The 18,182-nt window shown below is 34.5% G+C and overlaps 1 protein-coding gene across 2 annotated transcripts in view; it reads left to right on the forward strand.

Moving 5' to 3' along the window:
- Positions 1 to 18,182, forward strand: part of NCAM2 (neural cell adhesion molecule 2) — a 249,976-nt gene that overhangs the window by 191,961 nt on the left and 39,833 nt on the right. The window lies entirely within an intron of this gene.

The raw sequence follows: 18,182 nt of genomic DNA on the forward strand, positions 1-18,182 counted from the left end.
ACAAAAATATAGCAAATCTAATGTGTGTTCCCTCCCTTTTGCATCCTGGAATCATAAAAAAAATTCTGCACTAAGCTGAACATCTTCAAAATTACAGAATTAGTTCAAAGAAACATATAATGAACATGTATTCCATTAACAGGATTATAACTCCTTAGCTTTTTTTTTCCTTAGTTCAACACATTGACTGTGTGTATAAATGTAACATTCATTTTATTCCAGTATAGCTTGAATTTCTTTCAATATTAGAAGATCTACTAGAAGACATTGAGTTTCTTCTATTTGCAGGGCAAGCATATTAATAGATATTGGTGTATTTCTTTCTTTCTTTTAGTGCAATGTTACATGTCAAGTTAGACACTTTTATTCCCACAGCTGTTTCCTTCAATGAATTTGCAATATTTTTTTTTCTGATATGAACACTAAACCTGAAGTGACCAGTCTGTGCAGTAGGGTGCAAGGTATTCAAATGAGTAAAAACCCAGTGACTACAGAGTCAATCAGTCAATCACACAGATGATTAACTTCATTGTGAAGCTAGAACAGAAACCTGTCCTTTTGTTAGCTTAACAAAAATATATCCTCCTTACACCCCATAAAACTTTATTTCCTATTATTTCTGTTGATGTGAAGCTTATTAAAATATTAATTGATTACAGTAGGAAAGGTGTAATTTGATAGACCCTTGTTACTAGAGTTGACTGGAGCTTCTGCCTTCAAAAATTCAATTTCCTTTTGAAACATTCTTCCAACATTTGAGTGTTTTATGTTGTTGCTCATTTTGGAGATTTCTGCATAACATGAATTGAACTTGAAATTATTTGTGTCCAATTTGTTTGAATTCTATGGTTCTAAAATTGGAGTAGAGTGATAGGTACAAATACCTGCAGTTCTTATGCAGATGTTATTACCACGAAGCAGATTGTGAGTATTTATGATCCCTGCTGCTATTCCTACTCATATTAGACATTTCTTTGGCAGAAAGCTGTATTACTTCCTGCATACTGTCAAAATATTTTCCCACATCCTCCTTTGTACACTTTACACTCCTTTTCCACAAGGATGATTTCAGGGGGTGTACTGTCTTTCAAGCATATGTTTTCCTCTTAATTTAATTGTCTCCTAATTGTAGGCTGGAAGGTTTTGTTGAGAAAACAAAATAGGTCACACTTAAAATTTTGGACATATTAAAGATACTTCTTAATGGCATATGTTAGCAAAAATTACTCCAAGTGATGACAAAAACTAATAAATATGAAAACAACCTGAAAATCCATCTTGGTCTACAAAGAGTGATGTAGAAAATACATAAATATTAAAAGGACAGTGGGCAATATTAAAAATTAATGCTTCATTCATAATTAATTCAGTATGTTTTCTGAAATCTCTACAGATACACCCCTGTACAGAAAAATTGATACTGTATATCCTTTATTTCTCTGAATTGCTCTCTAAACTATCTTAGAAATCAAAAACTACTTCAGATTGTCAAATATTTACTAAACAGAAGACATCTTGTTTTCATAATTCTTATTGAAGCTATGTTTTGTAGTTTTATAGGGAAATCAAAAGCAACCTGGTTACATTTAAACATGTTACCAAGTGAAAAAGTGTTCTTTTTCAAAACTGAAAGTCTGCTAAATGTATCTGGAATCTTTCTGGAATATTGAGCCTTTGTATGTTTCCTGGACATTCAGAAGGTTTCAGCAATTTTTCTAAAACATCCATTTAAACGTCTTTCCATTTATATTTTGCCTTATTTACAGTGTCATGTTAAGATAATCTTGAGCTACCCTCTCCAAAATCCCTATTTTTACTTCCTGAAAGATTTTTCAAAGAGGGTTTTATTAGTGAGAAGGCTTTTCTTTTTCTTTCTTTCAACTTTCTGAGACACTTAGGATACTTTGTAGTCTATTAAAGGATAATAACAAATGCATATTTTTGAGACTCTTTCTGATTGTGCTTAAGTAACACAGAACCACTTTCCTACCATGGTTCAACACCATCTCAGCTAAGTGAGGAGGGTGTTTAGAATGCAGTCAGTTTTCTCTATTACTCTTTGTAGTTGCATCATCATAATTTCCACACTCAGTCAATATTCCTTAATGGAAACAAAAACACTTTTTCCATCTGTTCACATTTTAGGGATGGTTTATGGCTAAGATTCAGATATAAATGCTGTTTACATAGGGACAGATAACTGCTTGTACATCTCAAGTGGTGGTGCATACATAATGCATGGGCCATGATTTTTTCCCAGCAGTAAGTGACAAAATATTCTGAAATTGTACAGGCTGGTTATTTATCAGTCTGATTCAACTCAGGAGTGGTAAAACTGCAGACCTTTCCTGCCACAATATACAAAATGTGTAAATTTCAAAAACATCTTTCAGGGGAAAGAGACAGAAAAACCTGCATGCAGGAAAATGTTGTACCTGGAAGACTGTTAGAATTCCAATATATTCAAACTGAGTCTTCTGCTCTCTCTCTACTGTGACCTCAAGAAATAGAGTAGTTGTCTTCACACAGTAGAAAAGTACAACCATAAAGTGATAAAATCAAGGAAAAATGTTTTTTTTAAAAAAAGAAACATCACAGAAATGTGGCTACAGAAGCAAGTTTATGAATAAAGCATTGACAGGTGTTTGATAGGTGTTTCAAAACCTTTGAGAAGAGTTGCTCCTAATGCTAGCAAGCCACTAACTTTCATCTGGTTATGATCCAATAGCTGTGTATGAAAACTTTTTCAACTAAGATTGTAATTGTTTTATTTATATGAAATCCACAATAGTTGCTTATCAATATTGCTAGGTATTCTTCTTTAATCAATCCTCCAGCAAATACAAATAAGTTTAATCAGGAAGATTAAGCAGTATGAAGTGGATTCTATGCAGTCTATCCAGTCTGCACTTCTCTTCATTTGCTGTTTTCTTCAAAGAATCCCTCTAAAGGTGACTTTTGTCTCATACTTTACCAGTTTGAACTGTTTTCAGGTAAGGAGAAAATTCTAGTCTTGGAGCTGTAACCAGGAATATCTATTTCCCTGTTCTCTCCCCTTTGTCTTTTATAATGAAGAAGATTTCATTTGAAAGTCTGTGCTGATTGCAGCTATTGAAGCAGAACACAAAAAGTGAAGCAATCATCTGATACACCAATTTCAGTCTATTAAGGGATTTAAAATCATAATCAACACTCTCCTAGTTCAGCAGTAGATCAGGGAGCAATTGGCAGTGAGATTTTTCTGTACTTTTTAGATGCTTCTCTGAATATGAAAATAGTTTTGTTGAAGGCTACCAGCAAATCCACCTTTACAGGGGAGTTCCCTGTGGACCAGGGTCCCAAGGGGAGATGGTTGAGCAGGGAACAATCCCCTCAGGGCCCAGATATTTATGATTCTTTCAAAAGTGAAAGGAAACCCACTAATCTTGAAGTAGCAGAAATGCAGTTAGCCGTGGCAAGATAAATTCTCCAAGGAGAGTTTCCATCCTTCCACCCAGACAGGGTGGAATCCTTCCACCATCAGTAAGTGGATAACCACAGGGGAAGAGCATTTGCCAGGCTTTCTTCTGTAGGCACAAAGAAACCAGTGACAAGGAGTGAGACACTTGTGCTGGGAAAAATCACCTTACCATAATCCCCTCAGCAATTTTGTTCTTAAAGAAGGGACATCAACTGATCTGTTTCTGTCTAATCCACACAGACTTCATAAGAAAAAGGCTTTTTCCATTTCATGCAATACTGACTTTTCCAAGGAGGAAACAATGTAGAATCTCTGAAATTCAGTTCTTCATATTCAATCCCTCAGGAAGCACCAATGGTATAAACTCTAATAGAGAAGCCATCAAGGTCTCATTTTGTCTTAATAGCATTATAGACATTAGTAATTGTGGTTTACAGGCAGCCAATAATGCATTTGTAAAGAATTCACTGTTACACAAATCCAAACCACAGTGGAAATGTGAAACCTGAAAAGTGTGCCAGTCTCTGAAAACATCTGAATGGCTTCAACAGGAATACAAAACACTTTATTTCTTTGTTCTTCAATTTACAGGTAGACAGATGAAGGGTTTTTTTTGTTGTTTTTTTTTTGGGTTTGTTTATTTTTTTTTCAGAGCATTATATATTTCTGTGAGTGAAATACAAAGAAATAGATGTCTCTTTCTACTGGTACTCAATTTGCTGGTGATAGAACAACATGAGGAATACAATGAACACAGTCTCATGTTCAGATTACTATGGAAATTTACCTATGACAAAGGTGGATGGCTGTCACTCTCTCAGAGATGAAATTTGGGTATTTGTGGAGCCAATGCACACACCCACACACATCTGCACACACCCCCACCTTTGCTTCATCTGAACTTCTTGTGTTTGGAAATTCTCAGATTTCAGATTGGGAGTCCTATTTCTAAGTATTGATCTTGAGATTTCTTTTAATTTAAATTAATTAATTTTTAATTCTTAAAATTCACCTATTAATGTTTTATATAAAACCTTAATAAATTTGGAAGACTTCTTAAAGCAATTATTCTCATTTTTTGAGTTTAGAGACATTTGAGAAAAGTTTTGCGTTTCTTGAGTTTCTAGGGAAATTGCTAATGTATTAAAGCCTAGATAATTTAGAATTTCTTGTATCAGGAACAATTTGTAGCATGAAATGACGATCATAAAACTCAGAAATGTCTCATCTTGTTTATTTTTCTGGAAAACAAGAAACGAAACAGAAACAACAGAAAAACCCCCAAATCAAATAAACAAATCAAAGACCCCCTAGAAAATGCAAAGCAAGCCAACCAACCCACCAACCCAAAAACCTCACCAACTCAAAGTCTTTGATCTTCACTGACATCTCTAGGTCTAGCTGTTTTTTCAGGAGATATTCTGTTTTGTTTCAACCCTTTTTAGTGAAATTATCCCTGGAATTATAATTTAGCACTTGTAGGATACTAACATAAAATAATTTCTACAGCAGACAAATTATATAAGCTAAAGTTATACAAACATTGCCAAACTGTGGGGTAAAAAAATAAAGGTATAGAAAATCTTAAAAATACCATGTTACATGAGATGCTTTTTTAAATCTATTTACGTGTTTTGTATTCAAATGGTCAAGAATGTTTTCTCATTTTGATATAAGAGATTACTGTTTGGATGGCAGAAAGCAGAAACTTTACAAATAATGTGCCAAAGTATAATATTATTCAATAGTAAAAGTGCTACTTGTAAATATATTTCATACAGAAATATCAAAATATACCAAAGATAATTTATCAACATAAGTTTGTATTTCTTTAGTGAATGTTTTACTAAAGGAGACAATGATTTTTGAAACCTTATGATAGATATTGTGCTATTTAGTGCTGAATTGCCTAAACCAATTACAATTACAAGGTATCCATGATGTAGACAGCTCATAATAAAAGTTCTTAGCAACAAAAAAAACATAAATCAGTAAATTTAAAATAAGCTCATTCAATTTGCTCTTTTACTTTTTATAATATATATATATATATGTGTATATATATATATATATATATATATGCCATTCCAAACTCTGAAATGGTGTGTTTTGATTTCTTTGGGAGAGTGGTGAGGTTTTTGTTTTTGGATCGATCCAAAAACCGATCAGGTTTTTGGATAAAACTATTAAATACATTTTCTGTCCTTATGCAGGACACTTTGGTGAACATTCTTTCAGAAGACTTCAAAATTTTATTGGCTCATAGAATTATAGAGTGGCTTGGGTTGGAAGGGACCTTAAAGCTCATTCTTTCCAAATCCCTGCCTTGGGCAGGGACACCCACCACTAGATCAGGTTACTCAGAGCCCCATCCCTGGAAATGTTCAAGACCAGACTGGATGGGAAAAGATATTTTTTCCTTTTCTAAAACAAAGCAATTACTATCTCTTATTATTGAAATTGAGAGGAAATCTAATAGATGGATTAGTAAGAATTCTCTTTAATTACCTCTTAGATTGCAGGTTTTTGTGGAGACCCAGTGTCTTTACTTCTTTTATAAGCATGAAAGTATCAGCACCTCACTGATTATTAAAACAGTTTCTTACTGTAATACTTCCCATTAAACCAGGAGACTTTCAAACAGATTCCTGAGAGATTCAAATCCCATATAATTAAATAATTTTCTTAATGAGTTTAATCATAAGGAGAATATGTCTGTATAATTTGTAAATCAAACAGAAATAAATTGCAAGTAGTTTGGTAGGCTAAGTCAGCACTCAAGATTTCAGAGTTGAAAGACTTCAAGGCAGAATTCATTATTTTCTACTGCAAGCTGCAAAAGCAGAAGGAAAAATGCATTCATCAGCCTGTCCCAGGGGGAATATACATCTTCAGGCATTTAATTCCTTGGAATATCTGTCAGATTTGACTCTCTATGACACGAATTGTGAGCACATTCAATTCAACAATAACAGCTACTATTCCTGAGGAGTATTTATGCCTTTCTGGATACTGTATATGTACCCCACAAATCTAGAATTATCTGAAGACTCAGAGGTTTGTGCAATTGTTAAATGATAGCATAAGCCATTCAGAAAACATTTCTGTGTCATGAATTGAGCTTTAGGATATGGTTCTTCATTTATCAGAATGCCTGTTAGGCAGGCTGTTTAAGAACAACAAAATCATGGATGAAAACCCCTATAAAGCTAGACTCCAATAATATATTGTTGCTTTATAACCAACTTTTTTATTTTCTCATATTTATTGTCACATTGTCAGATTGACAAAAAATAGTATTTTAATTTCAGAAACTGTCCATTTTCAGTAAGTAATAATTGGTAATATATTCAAAAAATGTATGGGTATTTACTCATGAGTTAATATACCGATTATACTATTGATAAACATAAACTCACTTTTTTCAAAATAAACTGAGTATTTAGCTAGATTCAAAAATAGTTTTCTCAACTTAAAACCGTCTCTGAAATTACAAGAAGGCAGGAATTGCATATATATATGTACACATATATTACTATGCTATAATGTAAGACCTGATACAAATAATATAAATAAAAAATGCTTATTTAAAAAAAAAAAACAAACCCTAATTGTCTGAATAAGATGGCATTATGCAATTTGCCAATAAAATTTTCCATGGCAAGTTGTCATTAAAAAACAAAAAAAAGTGAAAGAATGCATGCAGTTTTATAACCGCTATAGGCTACAATTAAATGTGAAGACAAAGACCACGTTTTATCCAATTTATTTTGTGTATATTCCTGCTTGTGAGAAATCTATTCAACCCTTTAATTCTGTCTCTATATTAATTTTGGCCTCCATCCAATCTTTGCTGTAAAAGTCTTTTGTGGTTGAAAAGGTTGAACTGTTAATAAATGTCTTAAATGAAATTACATGGATGGATTAGAGAGACTGGAAAGTGAGAAGTCTAAAGAGAAAAGTATGTTCAAATATTTCAGATTTTTATACAGACCTGAAACATCAGGAGAAAGAGATATACTTTTCACATTTAAAGGTGAATAAAATGTCATGAGAAGTGAAGAGAATCCAGACAATTTACTGCACAGCACGAGTTCAGAACTAAAAGCAGCTGAGTTATGCAGATACAGCCACTATCTGAGCTTACTCATTTTTTCCTTGTAATTCCATGTTTGTAATTGCATTTAGTCAACCAGTCAAAGCTCATTGCAAAATGTGATCTATGGTTTTCTTAAGACACAGACTTGAAAATCTGTAAACAAATGGAAGATACTTTGATTGCAAGAGTATGTAGTAAATATTTTGCTAAGAATTTAAATGGAGAATCAGTCATTCCAAATCTATTTCACCTGATGCTATTGTGGTAACTCTGGTCTATTTCCTATTTAGACCTTTCAGGCTTTTCATAACTAAAATTTATGGTGAGCAGCTGATCTGCTGTAAAGGTCTTGCTGACGTGGCTTGTAAAGGTAAATCTTATTAAGCAAAGAGTGATGCAGTGCAGTGTTGGGTATGAATAACTGATAAATGAGACACATGGTGCAGCTGCAAATTTTGCCTTTCAAGTGTGTATTGTATTCATCCACATTTATTGTACATTGCTTGTCTACTTAGAAAAAGATAAAGTACATTTATGGAATATTTATGTGTATATAAAATTTCTCTGCACTTTGTAATACAAAACAGAAAAGTGCTCCAGGATGAGAGAGTATTCTTTAAGTATTTTCAAGGTCACTGAATGACAGAGTGGTTATGAATAAAACTCTCCTTCAGCCACATACAAGAATGAGCAACAGAACAATAGCATGGCCTGATCTGATACATTTCACAGTATCTTTAAATTAATCTCTTTTTTATGACCTTTTGTCTGTCTCCCCATTTCTTTCTTCAGCGGTAAGAAATAAATTATAGTATGCAGGAGTAGGATGGGGATGAGGAAGAAAGTTATGAAGGAAAATTCTCTTTGCATGTAAGAAGAAAAAAAAAAACAGTTCTTGAAATCATCATTCATGTCAGCCTTGAGGTATTTCTGCTTACAGAGTAGAGAATGTTAGGAAGGACACATTTGGGATCATGAAAATGGGCTCTGTGGAGATAGCAGAAATCAGGAGCTGCTTTATTCTTATTTCAAGGGTGTCTGGTTAGGTTTCTGCCAACTCCTGATTTGGGTAACAGAGCAAGCAGACTTACTTTTCCTCACACTTTTCCTGCTCCACTGTTGAAAAGTGCATGGCTTAGAGGGGTAAAAGAGAGAACTCCTGTGTCAAAACCTGCTTCTTAGGCAGCTCCAAGGCTGCAGCAACTTAAGTGAGAAAAGTCATGCAGTTTTCACATAATCTCTAATTACTGCTAGGAAGCAGAATTATTGTGAAATCAAAAATTTTGGATTTTTAAATAACAGTCTTAATTGAGAGACAAGTCTTGCTAACAGATATGAATTTACCTATGAAAAATTCTCTGCTTCTATTAACATAGTATTTTAAAACATTCATTCCCAGTGATCTCAGATATTCCTTTGGCTTACCATTAGAAAATTCTGAATTCTCAACATCTGTTTTGTTTCACTGTAAGAATACTGATATTTTTGTAGTAATGGGAAGACAGAATATCTTTGACTCAATAATCAATGACTACTTCAGGATAAGTTGCTAGTTTAGACCTGAGTTTCATCCTGATATATTAAAAGCAATCACCAGCATCTTCAGTTGCCAAACTATGTGGATTTTACTACCCCATGAACTAGTGTACACATTCAACAGGATGAATTCCAGGTGCACCTCATTCTTAGAAGATACAGATTTTGTCTGCTGTGAATTCAGGAGTAGCCTACCTCACCTTTTGCTCATGATCTTTCAGTAACAAAGAATTCATGGGTAGAGTTTTGAGTATAGGATAACATTTTCAACTCCAACTTTGTGTTGCAAATATCAAATGGGATGGAAGCCACAACAGGAACTCCACTGTAGGAACAGCAAAAAAATGAGCAGGAAAAGCTGACATACAATTCATTCTTTCTGCCCAGCAAGAGAGAGTGAGAGATTCTGGTTTCTGCCATGTAGGATAGAATCCAGTTTGATTTATACAAATGGGGAATGAGACAAAGTGATATAACTGCAGCAAGAGTAGAGAACTAACTCCTGCCTCCTCCCTCAAAGTATATTTCCTTCTTCAATAATCCAGTTTCCAAACATTGATATAAATCAAGGAATACATAGTAGCATTGCCTACAAGCTAACAATGAACATGCTTTTGTAGTCTCCTAAAAAATGACCTTGTTTATTTTCTGGGTTTTCTTCCAGTAACCATTCTTTTCAGCCTTGAAGGGTATTCAAAAAGAGAAAAAACAACAGGACAAATGACATTGTAATTTATCTTAATAAGGGCATTGATTGCCCTTCTGCATTGAGATTACAACAGTTAGCATTTTACTACATTGTGTAGTATTTTGTGTTCACTCAATAAAGTATTACTTACTTAGATGTCTTAATTTTGCTGTCTTTCTCTGTTCATATTGCCAATATAAGTTCGGTGGCCAATGGCCTCGAATTTTTTCTTACAGGATAATTTTAAAACTAATGTCTACAGAAATTAAATTTGATTAATGAAAATCTTTAACTTAATCAGGTTTTATATCTAGCAGTATAATTTGTACTACTAAAATTGCAGCAATTATAGTGACATAAATATTTAACAATGAGCCCTGCTGAGAACATTAGTCATGTGTTAGAAAGCATTTTGAACAATACTGTCTTTTTACATCATAGGGGGAATATCTGGTAGAAGTCCAAATCCCCATTGATTCCACTGTAATAATTTATTGTTTCATTAAAAAAAAAAAAATAGTATTGTTCTTTTAAAATGTCTGACTGCTCCTCCAAGCAAAATCTTTGCATTAAGAATTATACAATAGTTTTATAGCAGAGGGCAAAATGGAGTTCCAAGGACCAAGACAGTATTCCCCTTTAATCTATAGGATCATAAAATTTGATTGAAGGAATATCTGGTATTTTTCTGGTCCAACTTCCTGTTTGAATCAGGACTTCTACCAGTCCTAGGTCAGGTCAGGTGTGGTTTTGTTTAACTCAGTCTCAAGTCCATGGATGGAGATTACTCACTCTCTTGTCTTGGTATAACCTGTTTCAGTGATTCATGTGTCTCCCAGTGTACCAATATTTGTAATACCTGGTCTGAACATAGCAAAACAAACAAACAAACAAAACAAAACAAAAAAAACCCTGCAGTCACTTCTTCTAAGGACTGTGCCAAAGTTCACCAGTTCCCATGAGATCCAGAATTTGTATTGACTAAATTATTGCTTATGATAGGAAACTGTTAGCCATCATTAGACATTGTTTAAATGATTGTCCAATAAGTTGCAACACTATAAAAAACTGACAATGCTATGAAAACACACAAACAAGCACACACACACACACAATTATAAAAAGATCTCTTAATGGCTTGTTTCAAAACACTTATTAAATTAATAAAATTAAGGGCTAATGAATACTGGAGGGAGACCTGGCCCTTTAAAAGTTAGATCCTTCAAAGAGTGATTTTGAAGACGAGTATGTATTTCCATTTTTACCTGTTGCATTCTGTAAAGAATTTCTTCATTCAGGATGCCTTAATTTAGTTTAATGAGATCTTCTTACAAGGAATATCAGTTGTTTGAAGGCCTCTCTATCCTGAAATTTATATGTAGTGGTACTTAAGAAGTTTTTAATTGTCCATTCTTTCTTTCTCCTCTCCTTTTCCTCTTACATTTCCTTCTCTCTTTTCCCTTTTCTATTCTTTGACTTCCCTTTCCCTTTCATTTAATATCTACAAGTGCCTTTTATGGAAGTTGACTGCATTTTTAAAGATTTGCTGTTAAGCAGCTGGCGTGGTCATCATAAAAGTAGTCAAGGAAATATAACTAAAAACTTGGAGAAAGGGACATTAAAGAGTGTGTGCTTGAAATATAACTTCTGGTGTAATGGTGATGGGAAACAAAATCTATCAAAGCCAGAACCTAGTTGCAAACTGTTGCTGATAGGATGCTAATCAGTACAAAAAGCAGGATTTGTTCTTGAAATATTCTATTTTATTGTCAGATTTGTACAACAGAAAAATCAACCTAAAATAATACATTCTTGTTTGTTTTTTTTTTTTTCCTAGCACGACATAGTTGATTTATTTTATATGCAGTTCTTGCAAGTGTATTTCTATTCTGAATAAAGTTGAGGAAGGTTTACTGATGCAGTGGTATGTCTCAATAGATTGTTATTGTTCCAGAAATGTTTTATTTTATTCCTTGTGTGCTCTGCTGTTATTCTGATTAAATACAGGAGGTTGAATGAAGGGTATTTTTAAATGAATGAATTTCTAAAGAAAATCTATTCATATTTGAAGTTTGTTAAATGGAGAACCCCATCTTCTGGATTCATGCTGATTCAATATATAATAAATTATCAAATTTGCTCTTTTCCAAGCACTTGAATTTACACTCTTGCTTGTTTTTTTGGTTTTTTTTTTTTTCATTAATTTATATTACTGTGCATTTTGTAAGTAGAACTTTCTCACAGATTACCTAATTTTTTCTGACTAGATTTCTTTGAGTTGAAACAGGTATCAAAGAAAATACCTGAGCTGGGATGCTACTTTTGATTCAGTTTGTAAAGTGAATCTCTAAATCCAGCCCAATAAAATTAAAAATAAAATACATGGAAGAAAGAAGCTTAACATGATAACTGTGTTTTAATGTATTATATATTAATATTAATAAAAATATTAAAGTCATTTTTGCCAAATGCATTTTTAATGTCAGCTACTGAAAAGTGTTTTTTAAAGAAATTACTCATATTAATGAACATTAGATTATATTAATTACACCTGATCTAGTACACTGTATATCTTTTTCATGGGCTATTATTTGTATTCACAGTTAAATAAACCACTTATAATTTTATTTAAAAGTAATGTAATAATTATACATTATAGTGCAGAGAATTATGGAAATTCTGGCAACAGAACCATTTTATGTGGTTATTAAAATTGTTACATTTGTTTTTGGTGTTTTAGGGAATTACTTGAAGTTAGATATTTTCTCCAATTTACCAGTGATTTCACTGACAGTATGATTTGCTATCATTATTGGTTTTTTTCATAGAATGTGCAACTTGAAATATTTTCATTATTAAAGTTCATTTATTTGTGTTAGCTGAATTCTGATGTTTATAGCCAGATGCTTGAATGAGTATTTATGAAATTAATTGCTATTTGGGCAAGGCAGACAGATGGAACTGAGACAGCCTGGCTGTTTCTGCATATGAATCAACGTTTTGCCTATTGTGTAGCAAAATCCCTTTTTTATTTTTTCCCCTGTATTTCTCCCCTGTGGCAATTTCTAACTTCATTCTGTCAATATTTCTGTGAGCTAACTGTGAGTCTCAGCTCGAAAAAAGAGGTTTTATACTCTTCCTCCTACTGTGCAAACACACAGAATAAATAAAAGAGTTGTTGCTCATCCCAGGCAGACAGATTTTGGGCAAAGTTTCTCATATTCTGTAACATACAAGAGCCTCAGACATCTGTACAGAATCTTATTACTTTTCCTCTTTAAGTTGCTCACTGCTGTCTTCCCATGACTTTTTCTCCTGCCCTTAAAAGAGTATGAATCATCATCACAAAGGGAAACCTGTTTAAGCTTCATAAAAATGCTATTCATTTTTTTTTCCTCTGAAAGAGATTCATATATTTCCCAGGGACTCAGTTTTACCTTGGGAGTAGTAAAATAGTGAGTAATAGGTGCAGCAAAGTGCTGTAAAATCAAAACACTCCACTTATTAATATGCATAGCAGCCAGACTGCATTTATCCTCTGTAGTAATATAGATTCATATTAAAGGGAGGGAAGGAAGAAAAAAAAAGCCAAAGCATCCTCAAATTTGTAATGCTTCTTTGACAGAAATTTCACTCTATCACCACAATCTCAGATATATAGGAGTGAAGATATTATTTCAGCAACAATATGTCTCAGCTACTTTGTTTCAAAATAAATTTATATCCTTCTTCAGTTAGACCTGACATCCTCAAGGAATTGAATTTGGAACTGGAAAAACATTGTTCTATGCAGCAGATACCTCTCCAAAGAGAGCAATGTAACAATGTGGTAATTCTGTTAATTAACCTCATATAAGATTCACTTTGGGATTAATGTAGAGGAACTGTTCTGCTAGTTCCCCTAACCTTCTTCTCCTTGGTGATGGTTTATGCAATATATCACAATTCTTAGAAGATTTCTGAGAGATTACTCCAGTGAAAAGACAGTTTAATATGCCAGACATTTTTCCTCTCACTCTGCTGTAATAAAGTAACATAAACAACCCACCCTGGACCAGAGAAGCAGCTGGGGAATTTTGTTTTGGTTTTACTGACTTGGATTTATGGTACAATTTATTTCATAGCAAATCTTGTGTTAGATTTTGCTTTCCCATGGTTCATTTTGACAGTAGTTAAAACTCTGCAACAATAAAAAGAACTTTTCTAGATTAAATTCATGCAAGCCATATTTTAAATAGTAGGAAGTTCTGTTGTGGTGTTTTGTTTATCTCTATAATAAAAAGGACTTTTCCTGGTTGACAAAATTTAAAAACCCAATCAAACAAGCAACATTATTCATGGCATACTTTGTCAGAAATTATTAATAATTTTGTATTAAAGCCTTAATATAGCATACTAAACCAAAAGTAATATACCTGGTAACTTCTTGTGTCATGACGTCCTCCAAGGGTACCTTGAGACCTAATGCTTCACTTCTTAATGGATAACACTAAGCTCTGAGCTGTTGTGCCTCATGTTAATTTATTAATTAACTGACTTAAATTACATAATTTATTTAATTTGGAGAATTCACAGGAGATTGTTCTGCTTTTCCCTCTTTGGAGTATTCCTTCCAAATCTGCTCTTTAATCTAACCAGTCTCTATGTGAATAATCCCAGCAAAATCAATCTACAAAATTGAATTCTCCAGCTAAACCTCACAGATACTGTGATTAGAAAGAAAATACATACTGATAGAACAACTAGAAAAAAAATGTAAAATTTCAAATGATACTCTGAAATAAAGTGAATTCACTTTCAGTATATCTGGAACTTTATATCCACCATAAATATGCCAACAGTATAATGTGCACATATGATATGCAATGGACTGGTTCTTTACACATTTATGCACTGAATGTGAAAGAAATCAAAGTATCCATTGTGGCCAGGGCTATTTTCCTGTGAGAAAAAATTATTTGTATATGGAAAGATGAATAAGCTGATTTTATACTTAAATAACATTTTAAAAAAATTTAGTTTATGAAGTATTTCCTTCTCTATTCTTCTCTCTATTATGAAGTATATTTTTTTTTCTATTTGAACTCCTAGCAAGCAGTGAAATTTTCATTTCTCTTAGGTTACTCTTCAGTCCTTCACTTTTGTTACACTCTGTGAGACAACTTCTTTATCTTAATTACTCCAAATATTTTTTTACAAATGGAATATGTATTCTGATGCAGAATGGTTCTTTTCTTTGTTTTTCAGAAGTCAATTGTTATAACTTTTCCTACGTGTATGATATATACACATCACACCATCACTGACACTAAGTGGGTCCAGTTTTTGAGGACATACTACATTAACAGATATATCTGTGTTAATTCCACAAATGCAATTGCAAAAGTCATTGTATCTGCAGCATATTCTAAAATATACACTGCTTCTTTAAATACTGCATATATATGTTATTTCATTCATTTCTATAAGTCCCAGGAGTGTTTAGAAAATCACATCCTTAGGTTTCATGTAGATAACACATTTGCATTTTCTTAAATGTAGACTCATAGTTGTGTTTTTATGTTGTTTAAATTTTAAAAACATTTACAGTAGCACTAATATTTGGTATGCCCTAAGGTTTATTATCAGTGAAATTATTCCCCTTGGAAAGCAATCATGTCTGAAAGGCAAGTCAAATACTGCTACTGCTTAGTTAGGTTTTAAATTTCATCTTAACAGAACTCCTAATTCTATTCTTATTCTCGTGATAATACATTATTTTTTCATGACATGATTATACTTTAAATATTTTTCCATATCATAAAATGATAAAGCTAAAACATGCTGGAAGACATACAATTCTACTGCTCTATTTACAAGAAAACAGTTATGCTTCAATGGCAAATTCATGCAAAATGCCAATAATAGAGTGTGAAATGTAGAAGTTACTCTTTTTCCAAATTCAATAAATCCCTTTAGCTTCACATTTAATAGGAAGTTTGTTGTACTGCTGTAGAAACTAAAGAAATAGAAATTCTAATAAATCTGGACTGAAAAGAATAACAGAGTATCAACATAAATAATTATGCTTTCATTTAATGTATAACTTGGATAGAAAGCCTAAAGCAACTAAAAAAATACTCCTTTATAATGAAAAAATTATGATACTACTGACTCTTTTTAAAGTTATTACATTTCTACAGCCACTTGTAAAACATTACATCCCCTGCTTTCCTGGGCAAGACAAATGCTGTTGTGCTTCTAGTCAAGTCCACCTAATTTCCATCCATTCCCCAGTGTGAGTCTGACATATGGAGAGCTCACCACAGAGCTGCCAAACAGCAAGCAGGCAATTGCTGGAGAGACAATAAAAGGAATATTTCTTCTAAAGGCAAGGTTATGCTCCAAGAACTCTGCATGGATCCAAATTTCCAAGTGCATACTCAATATTACTTTTTAGTAAATATAGTATTATGATATTATTTATAACGTTCCCATCAAGGTTTCCATAGTCCAACATTGTTTTCCTGGATTTTACTTCTAGATTTACCCTTGTATTCTTAGAGCTTTTTGGCAAGCTTTACCCCTGTTTTATGTTTCAGATTGTATCTTTAGGTAGAATCATAGAGCTAGGTTGTGTGAATGATCACTGTTGGGAGTTCAGTCTTGATTTCAGAACTCATGTCCTAAGTCCCCACTCCTTTGCTTCCCAAAGTATTTTTTGTTGTTGTTATAATTTGTTATTATTATATTTAATTTATGTATTTCCATACATCTCCTCTGAAATATGTACAAAGCTGTCTAATTCACTTTCAAGTCCTCACCAGGTAACTCAGATCTCTCACTTTGATCTTCATAGGCACCTTTCATTGTGTCTTGAACACATTGTTGAACTGGCAGACCAGAGCACCAGAAAGTCACCATCACTGTGCATGTAGCTGCATTTTGGAGTGTAGATTAAGGACAGCTGATACTTCTGTCCATGAAGGCAAAATGGCAAATTATGAACTGTATGAAGGTGGCTGGAGCACACATTATGTGCCATTTGCCAGCAAGAAGGATGAAAAATTCTGCCAGATTCATGTCTCCTATGTGTGACAGGTTGGCCCTGGCTGGACACCACTTGATCACCACAGCTGCTCTCATCAGTCACCTGTGAAATTTTCCTTCCTTCCCAGCTTAACCTCCTCCCCCACGGGGAGAGAGGGAATGGGGATAATGCTCACAGAATCACTAGGTTGGAATAAACCTTCAAGATCATCAACTCCAACCCATATCCTAACACCTCAACTAACCCATGGCACCGAGTGCCACATCCAATCTTTGATTAAACACATCCAGGGTGGTGACTCCACCACCTCCCCAGGCAGACCATTCCAGTATTTTATCACTCTTTCCATAAAAACCTTTTTTCTAATACCCAACCTAAATTTCCTTTGGCACAGCTTAAGGCTGTGTCCTCTTGTTCTGTCAGTGCTGCCTGGAGAAAGAGACCAACCCTCACCCGGCTACAGCCACCTTTCAGGAGCTGTAGAGAGTGATAAGGTCACCCCTGAGTCTCCTTTTCTCCAGGCTAAACACCCCCAGCTCCCTCAGCCATTCCTCACAGGCTTTGTGTTCCAAGCCCCTTACCAGCCTTGTTGCCTCCTCTGGACACATTTCAGCATCTCAACATCCTTCCTAAACTGAGAGTCCAGAACTGGACACAGCACTCAGGGTGTGGCCTCACCAGTGCTGAGTACAGGGCAAGAATGAGCTCCCTGCTCCTGCTGGCCACACTGTTCCTGATCCAGGCCAGGGGCCACTGGCCACTTGGGCACAGGACACACCAATGGCTCGTGTTCAGTTGGCTGTCACAAGAACCCTCAGGTCCCTTTCTGCCTGGGCACTGTCCAGCCACTCTGTCCCCAGCCTGCAGTGCTGCAGTGAGTTGTGGTGGCCAAAACACAGGACACAGCACTTGGATTTATTAAACTTCATGCCATTGGACTCTGCCCATGCATCCAACCATTCCAGGTCTCTTTGCAGAGCCCTCCTACTTCCCAACAGATTGACACACACTCCCATCTGCAAATTTGCTAATGATGGACTCAATCCCTCATCCACATCATCAGTGAAGATACTGAACACGACTGGCCCCAGCACAGATCCCAGGGGACACCACTGGTGACTAATCCCAGCTGGATGCAGCTCCATTCACCTCCCCTCTCTGGCCATCCAGCCAGTTCTTAACCCAGCCAAAAGTGCTCCTGTTCAAGCCATGGGCTGCCAGCTTTTCCAGGAATGTGCTGTGGGAGACAGTGCCAAAGGCCTTGCTGAAATCTAAACAGACAACATCCACAGCCTTCTCTGTATCCACCGGGCAGGTCACCTGGTCATAAAAGGAGTTCATCACATGTTTTTCCTGCTGCTGCTCAGGG

Source organism: Erithacus rubecula (assembly GCF_903797595.1).
Source record: "Erithacus rubecula genome assembly, chromosome: 1".
NCBI classification, from domain to species: domain Eukaryota; kingdom Metazoa; phylum Chordata; class Aves; order Passeriformes; family Muscicapidae; genus Erithacus; species Erithacus rubecula.